This window comes from Marmota monax, unplaced genomic scaffold (genome assembly GCF_021218885.2).
Source record: "Marmota monax isolate L192 unplaced genomic scaffold, Marmota_monax_Labrador192_F-V1.1 WCK01_AAM20220418_F8-fsc00334, whole genome shotgun sequence".
In the NCBI taxonomy this organism is placed as follows: domain Eukaryota; kingdom Metazoa; phylum Chordata; class Mammalia; order Rodentia; family Sciuridae; genus Marmota; species Marmota monax.
The window spans coordinates 569,167-578,448 of record NW_026692252.1 but is presented as its reverse complement, the minus strand read 5'-3'; positions in this window follow the sequence as shown (position 1 = coordinate 578,448).

Here is a 9,282-nt window from a genome sequence, read left to right as displayed (position 1 = left end):
CAGGAGATTGTTAGTTTGAGGTCAGCATGATCTTGTCACAAAATTTAAACAAAAATGAGGGAGGGGGCTGCTGAGGATGTAGCTCAGTGCATGTGACCTGGGGCTTAATCCCCAGTACTGTTAGGAGGGGCACTTCAGTGATGGGGAGGCGTCACCTGGGGAGATGACTCTTAGCTCCAGTTATCTATTTACTTATTTATTTTAATGAGGAGGCCACATTCATAGGAGAACAGAAAGTTTAGCATTTTTTTGTACCATTTGTACCTCCTATGCCTAGTGATCACCATATTGTATCCTTCTTTTAAGCTCCCAGGAAAAGCATTTATCTCTATAAGTTAAAATTCAGTGGGCCCTTCACATCTGCAGATTCAACCAACTGCATATTTAAAAAAATAAATAAATAAAACAAAACAAAACTTCCAGGAAGTTCTAAAAAACAAAAGTTGAATTTGCCATACATTGAATAGTATGTGGAATCCATATGAATAAGATGATACATAAGCAATCTGGAGATGATTTAACTTTTACAGAAGTATGTATGTAGGTTCCATATAGTTTCACCATTTTTTGTAAGGGACTTGAACATCCATGGTTTTGGGTATCTCAGGGGTCCTGGAACCAATCCCCTGTGGATACTGGGGGATGACTAAATGAGTAGCGAGTTGCTGACATGGTAAGTGCCTTTCCCTCATTGTCTTCTGCCTTGCTTCATAAAATGTCTTTGTGTGGTTTTGACCTGAGGGGAAGGTGAGAAAAAGGTGGGATCAGTTTGTTTAGTACATGCTGGCAGTTTATAAACTCATTAGGGGCACATTTAGATCTTTGGGACCTCTTATGAATAATCAGGAAAATGGAAGATTGGAATTAAAAGAAATTTAGTTTGGCTAGTTCTGTAGTGCTGCAGTCTGGCTGGGCACAAATCAAGAGCCAATGAAGCAGGAACAAATTTTATTTCTGAACTCCACCAGCACATTCCACACATGGGCCCCGGGAACTCTCCTGAATGTCCCCACACAGCTCCTCCAGGAACCATCAACTGGAAATCCCTCCTCCAGCACTTCCCCAACCAAGGGGAACTCTCCAGGAATCCCTGTGAGAACTCCAAAGTGGTGAGAACTCCAAAGTAGCAGGCCAAGGCAGACAGCAGGGGTCTAATATACACAGCTTAACATAACCATTATCATTTCAATGGCTTGCTGGCATCACCTCTCAACCACTCTGTTCTGGCAAAAATGTCATGAATCATTCGGACAGGGCTATGGCTCTCATCATCTCCCCCCTTCTGTTTAATTAAACACCAAGCATGTGGCTTAGGGACTGTGCCTATTAGGCTTTCCAATACTAGATATGGTTCTTACCTGTCATCGGATGAGCTGACCTCAAGGTGTCAGCTTCCTGTCTTAGGTTGGTATCACTGCAATTGGATCTTACCAGTCACTGACTACCGGTCCAGCATACAGCCATACTTGTGGATAGGCCATTGCACCAGTGGGGGGGGGGCTTCTTTGCCTCACCTCTGTTAGCCCCCAAATTTGGCCTTTGCACCAGTGGGGGTTGAGGTTATTTGCCTCATGCTGTTGGCCCCCAAATTTGGCCTTAGTGCCAGTGGGGGGGTGAAGTTCTTTGCCTCATCTCTGTTGGCCCTCAAGTTTGGCCTTGGTGCCAATGGAGAGGGGTGAGGTTCTTTGCCTCACCTCTTTTGGCCCCCAAATTTTAGACCATCACTAGCAGAAGTGAGGAGGATGCAAAATGCCATGACACCAAGCCAAATGACAGCTCTTTTTGGAAAAATTGTACCACCAATGACACCATCTGCAAAGATACACCAGCACTACCACAATTCACGGCACCAACAGATAGTTCAGAATGCATACAAGTGATACATAATACAGGAAAATTCTGCAAGCAGTTCAAAGCAGAGGATTCCATCAATATGTCCATTTCCTCCCAAAGTAAATCGACTCCTTGATTGAGCATTACTTGTTGAGTTATTATTCATTGATATATCAGTTTATACAGTTTATTGTGATAGCTATTGAAGAAGCTGTAGTTTGGTTTTATCTTTGTCTTAACCAGCACTGGGATGAAGATAGGAATTTTGGCAATGATGGCTAAAAAAAATTTATGTAACATTCCTTCAGGTACTAAGAAAACAATTTTCTGAACAATTTATATTTTCCTGAACAGAATTATTAAATATAATGAAAAGGAAAGATGAAAGTAAAAAAAAAAAAAAATAGATCGGTTAACCTCCTTTTTGTTCACATATTAAAGCAATCATCAACAGCTGTTTACCAAATTTAAATTAAAATATTTAAATCATGTGAATAAAAAAAAATTGGATCCATTTTTTCATGAGCACTCCTCATATATGATATATGGACATATGCACATACAGACATACAACACAAAACACAAGTGTGCACACATAAATACAACATATAAGACAATAGTAAAGGCCTTGTAGATTTACACAGGTGAAATCTCCATTGCAATGTTTAAAAACTTAAGAGTCAAAAAATAGAACTGATGAGAAAAACATTACCCTCTGTCTGTATGAGCTCAAAGAAATAAAATAGTAATTTATGATGTGGGAAAAGGCAATAATAAAATTGATATAGAAAAAAGCATCCTGGTTACCACCTGGGTTTGAATCTTATTTGGATATCCCATCCTTTCTTCTGTAACTTGCATATGGGTCTGAAGGTATTCCCACAAGCAAGCCTCAAGGTTTTTTACATTTGAAATAGGCTTTAATAGTGTTCATTATTCATTAGCCTCCAGGTGTGGGAGAATCACTGTCACAGATGTAAGAAAAGCCAAGCTGGAGCTCTGGATATCAGCTGTTATGGATTTGAGTCAAATCATCTTCTTTTTGGTCTGTAGAAATCACTTTGGTTAGTCTCTCTGGTATCCAAATTGGCTGCTATTCTCCCTGTGGAAACACACAAACAGAACTCTGACTCCAGACAATCACTGGGTCAATATTTTTAATTGTCCTGTTGAAATATCCTTCCAAAGTACCTTATGCTTATGTACATTTTTTGGACACATATGCCTTTCCACAGTACTAAGCCCTGATGAATCCAAATTTTAAAAGTTTAGAGTAAAAAGGTTATTTTAAGTTTATCTATGGGGGATATATACCATTTTCCAATTCTCTCTTTTTGCTTTAATAAGTACATTTTAATAGTTTGATGAGCTCTTTCAACTATGCCTTGTCCTGTTATGTGAGTAATGCCAAATGATGAACAAAATTGTTTAAAAGAAGTAGAGGTATAGCTAGGGGCATTATCTGTTTTAAACTGTTTTGGAATGCCCACAGTGGCAAAATTTTGTAAGCAATGATCTGTAATATCTTTAGTTTTTTCTCTGGCATGAAGGGAGCCCATCAAAAATCCAGAAGAAGTATCAACTGTAAAATGCAAATATTTGAATTTTCTAAATTCTGGCAAATGTGTGACGTCCATCTACCAAATATGGTTAGGTACCATTCCTCTAGGATTGACTCCAAGATTAACTTGTGGTAAAAAGTCACACAATCTTTACATCGTTTTATTATTTGTCTAGCTTGTTCCTTAGTTATTTTAAAATGCTTTTGTATAGTATTAGCATTGACATGGAAACTTTTATAAAAATTTGTAGCTTCTTCTATTGTAGAGAAAATATGTATGTCATGTGTAGTTTTATCTGCTAAATCATTGCCCAAACTAAGGGCTCCAGACAATCCTGTATGTGCTCTGATATGTCCTATAAAGAATGGATCTTTTCTGTCCCAAATTAGACTTTGTATAGTGGAAAACAAAGAGAAAACAGTAGAGGAAGGAGAAATCCTACCATCATCTTCAAGGGATACTATAGCATTAACTATATACTGACTATCAGAAAGTAAATTAAATACAGAATATTTATACATCACAAAAGCTTATAATACTGCATTAAGCTCTACCTTTTGAGCTGATTGTTTGGGTACTAAAAATGTAAAAGTTTGATCAGTGGTAACTACTGCTGCTGTACCATTATTTGACACATCAGTGAACATATTTGGAGCATTCATGATAGGTGTTTTTCTTGTCAATTTTGGAAAAACTACAGGATGCAATAACCAAAAAGACAGCAAGGGATTAGGTGGTAAGTGATTATCAAATGAAACATCAGATTTGCACATGATTATTGCCCAAGTATTTAACTCATTAGCTAACTCATCAATTTGATCCATAGTATATGGAATAATATTTTTATTGGAAAATTTTCAAACACTCCCTTTGCTGCTTTTATTCCTTTGAGTATCAATTGTCCTACAGCCTCAGGATACCTAGTAAGAACAGTGTTAGGAGAATAAGATAAATGTATCCACAATAATGGATCTTCTTGCCAAAATACTCCTGTAGGAATATTTTTTGTTGGTATTAGAATAAATAATAAAGGCAAACTTAAATCAATTCTATCCAAATGCATATTTTTCATATATGTTTCAATAATTTTTAATGCCTTTCTTGCTTCAGGCGTTAACATGCAGGGCGAATTTGGATCTGATGGACCTTTTAGCATATTAAATAAAGGTCGCAAATCTCCTGTTGGTATACCTAGATGAGGCCTTATCAAATTTATGTCTCCCAATAACTTTTGAAAGTCGTTAAGTGATTTGAGTTGCTTACTCGTATTTGAATTTTTGGTGGACGGACCATGGTTGAGGATAATAAAACTCCTAAATAATTAATTGGAAATTTTAATTGTACTTTATTTATTGCTATCTCTAGATTATAATTTTTTAATAAATTTGTAAGTGTGGCATAGCATTCTAGTAATGTGTTTTTATCTTTCTGTGCTAATTATACATCATCCATATAGTGAAATATTTGTAGTTCAGGATTTTGATTTCTAAGTGGCTGGATTGCTTTGTTAACATAAATTTGACACATAGTTGGGCTTTTAGCCATCCCTTGAGGGAGTAAGTTCCATTCATATCTCTGATCAGGACGTTCATGATTTAGTGCAGGGATAGTAAATGCAAAACTTGGACTATCCTCAGAATGACTTGGAATTGAAAAAAAAAAAAAAAACAATCTTTAATATCTACAGCTAAAACATACCAGGTTTTTAGCACAGCAGACAATTGGTGAATCCCCAATTGAGCAGGTCCCATAATAAACCTCTCTTTATTAATGGCTCTTAAATCTTGCAATAATATCCATTTACCAGATTTCTTTTTGATGACAAAAATGGGAGTATTATGGGGAGATACAGAAGGTTGTATATGTCCCTCTGCTACTTGTTGTTTAACCATGTCATTGCTGCTTGTATCTTTTCTTTAGTCAGGGGCCACTGAGGAACCCATACTGGTCTGGTCTTTTGATTTCCAAGAAATTTTTATTGTGTCAATAACTCATCCTGAAAACCCAATCCATGTCTATTTATTTCTTGTTCTATTTGTATTGGTGCTGCTATGCATTTTTCTTGTTCTCCTAATCTTTTTTTCTTTCCTAAAACTTTGTGTAGCCCTAATAGTGGGCACATTTGGATTGATGTTATTTGTTATTGTCAAACCTAATTGATCTAGGACATCTAGTCCCCATAAATTTATAGGAAGATGATCCAATATATATGGCTGTATAGTTCCTTCCCATCCTTCAGGATCCTTCCAGTCTAATACCATTGCACTTCTATGGGGATTAGTTGCCACTCCTAGGCCTCGAAGCATTTGAGTAGATTGTTGCAATGTCCAATGTTTTTGCAATTCTTGACGAGATATGATGCTAAGTTCTGCACCTGTATCCAGTAGCCCATTAAATTCATGTCCTTGAATATTTAATTTTAGCATTGGGTGAGAATCTAAATTTAAAGACAGCATAGCCCAATCTACACCTGTGGAGCCTAATCCCCTGGAACCTCTTCCTACAGTACGAATGGGAAATTTATCATGTAGGCTGGGTATTATTAATAACTGTGCTATTCTATCTCCTAGCAAAATTACTGATATACCTCTTGGAGTACTAGCAATAATTTTTATTTCATCTTCATAATCAGGATCAATTACCCCAGGACTTATCATAAGTCCTTTTAGAGTGGAAGAACTGCATCCCAATAATAAGCCTACTATTCCTTGGGGAAGAGACCCATTTACGCCTGTGGGAATGATTTGAACTCTCTTCTCTGGAGTTAGTACTGCTCTGGTGGAGGTGCAGATGTCCAACCCTGTGCTCCCTCTGGTTTGTCTGATGAGAGATCTGATGGATAATGTGTCCTGGGCATTACCCTGATGGTGTTGCTGGGTTCCTCCAGTGCCCCATATATTTGTGGTCATGGGCCACGGAGAATTGGGCCCCACTGTCCATTTCTTGGCAATGGAGCCTGATGCCTTTCTCCACCATACCATGGGTAAACACCTGGTCCTTGTCCATTTTTTGATAACAGAGTACCCTCTATGGTGGTTTGAGAACTGCATTTATTAGCCCAATGTCTCCCTCTATGGCATTGTGGGCAAATACCTGGTATTCTATTTCTTTGGTACCTAGCTTTGTTAAACCCTCCTCCTGTTGGCAATTCCTTTTAAAATGTTCTGTTTTTTCACAATTTAGCATGTTTTTGGCCTGGCATCTAAAGCCTGTTGTACTGCAGTTGCCAAGACTTGCCCTTGTTCATTAATATCTCTATTTAATTTAATATATGTGTCTAAATCTTCATGTTTCCATGGTCTAATGACCTCCCTGCACCCTTTGTGTGCTTGGTCATAGGCTAGCTGTATAATTAATGCCATTGATTCCTCTGTATCCCCCAAAACTCTGGTAGCTGTTTGAATAAGCCTATTTACAAATTCAGCATAAGTTTCATTAGCTCCCTGTATTATCTTAGATAATTGACCTTGTAAATCTCCATGTTCTTTTAAAGTCTTCCATGCCCTAACTGCTCCTGCAGCAATTTGTGAATATATAGCAGGATCATATCTAATTTGTTGCTTCTGATCCTCATAAGGTCCTTTTCCTAAGAACATATCTAGATTTCTCTTAGGATAACTGGCTGGTGCATATTGCCTAGCCATCTCCGTGCAAAATTCCTCATTGGCAACCTTCCGTAACAAATATTGCCCTCCATTTAGCACAGCTTTACACATACTAGCCCAATCTGCTGGCATCATGTCCAAGTTAGTATTGGATTCGACCATGCTAACAGTGAAGGGTGCTTGGGGACAAGAGGTTGTTATAGCCTCCTTTAACTGCTTCACTGTTTTGAAATATAAAGCATGGTGAATTTGCTGCCTTCCTGCCTGCTCAAGTACAGGGCATGGTAATCTTTGAGGTCCTGTCTCAGGATCCCATCTAGCAACTACAGGGGTTGAGGGCCACTCAGTTCTCTCCATAGGTGGAGCTGTTGGTTGACTTACAACCTCTGGTGATAGAATGGTGTTAGTAGCAGCCTCCTGTTGTAGCTTTTTACCTAATAGCCCATTTCCTTTAAATTTTCTTCCTCTGTCTGACTAGCTCAAGAGACCTTCTCTTTTACTTTATCTAAAATGTATTTCTCCATGTTCTTGACCTCTATCAATTTACTTAACACTTTTTCAGTTTGATGTTTGCTAATTTCTGATCTACTATAACACAAAACAAAACCGAAACAGAAGGAAACAAAAATGGAACAAAAAATCATTGTATCAATTTTCCTATTTTCTTGACAAGTGCATTTGTGGTCTATTTCTATCACTTCCTCAGGGGTGAACAACCTCAAACCTTGAGCCAACCATTTTTCCTAGTTTGCCTGAGAAAGTTCTAGGGAGAGGCAGCTTGAAAAAAAAAAATCAAAACAAGAACACATTTTTTTAAAATGGTCACCCAATCTCTCTCCTTCCCTTAGAGGTGAGATATTTCACTTACCTCTGAAATTTAGGTGTTCCCTGCATGGGCCGCCAAATGCCACCGTCTGGCTGGGCACAAATCAAGAGCCACAGAAGTAGGAACAAACTTTATTTCTGAAATCCACCAGCACACTCCACACACGCTCCCCAGGAACTCTCCCGTATGCCCCCACAAGGCTCCTTTAGGAACCACCACCCCGAAATCCCTCCTTCGGCACTTCCCCAACCAAGGGGAACTCTCCAGGCATCCCTGCAAGAACTCCAAATTAGCACGAGAATTCCAAAATAGCAGGCCAAGGTGGACAGCAGGAGTCTAATATACACAGCTTAAAATAATGATTATCATCTCAATGGCTTGCTGGCATCACCTCTTAACCACTCTGTTCTGGCAAAAAATGCCATGCATCATTCGGACTTGGCTATGGCTCTAAGCACTGTAAGTTTTCAGACTCCCCATAGGGAATCTGGGTTTTGCAAAATAATTGGTGCACACTCCATTTTAGACATACTTAAAGATATCTGGAAAACCTCCATTCAAGTTCACTTTTAGCCAGAACAATACTGAGTCCATGGGCATCTCTGGATATAGCTTGTTTTGATGTAGACTGAAGTAGCCATCTTTGTATAGTTCCAGGACCTCAGAGTTTACTACACCAATTTGAAATACTTTTACCTGTATAAGCAGTCACAAAAATCTGAATCATGTTGATATTCTGACACTAAAGCAAAATACAGAAAATCTAAAAGAATGTGGATGTGGAAACAGGATTAAAGATGTCTTTTGAAATGCAGTATCCAGTTTTTATGGCTATTAAGATGGAATCACATTTTGACTTTTTCATAAAGAGAATATTAGAGTGTTATGTGTTGAAATGAGGTCCTCCTGAGGTGGGGGTGGGGAGATATGTTGAAGTGCCAACTCCCAGTACTTTAGATTGTGATCTTACTTGGATAAAGAGTTTTTACAAATGTAATAAATTAAGATGAGGTCATTAGGTTGGACCCTGATCCAATAGAACTGTGTCTTGTAAAAGGAGAAGTGGACACAGACACACTCATGAGGAGGGAGGTGATATGGTAGAAGGTACTGAAGGTGACACAAGGGGACAGGGCTGTCTAAGTCAACAAGAGTGTGGCCTGACACTGTCTCTCTAAGTGCCCTCTCAAGGAGGCAACCCTGTCAATTCCTTGATCTGAGACTTGCAGTCTCCAGAACTCTGAGGCAGTAGGTTACTGGTCCATGGTACTGGTTATGGCAGCTTTGGTAGCCCTTTTCTGATGCTATATCAATACTTTGGCTCAGTGGGAGAGCTGATACCTGGAATGTGTAAGGCCCTTGGTTCCATCCCCTGTATCTGTTCCCCACCTATAAGAGAGGATAAAGGATTATTTGGCTCATGTTTCTGGGGATTGGAAAGTCCAAGAACGTGGTG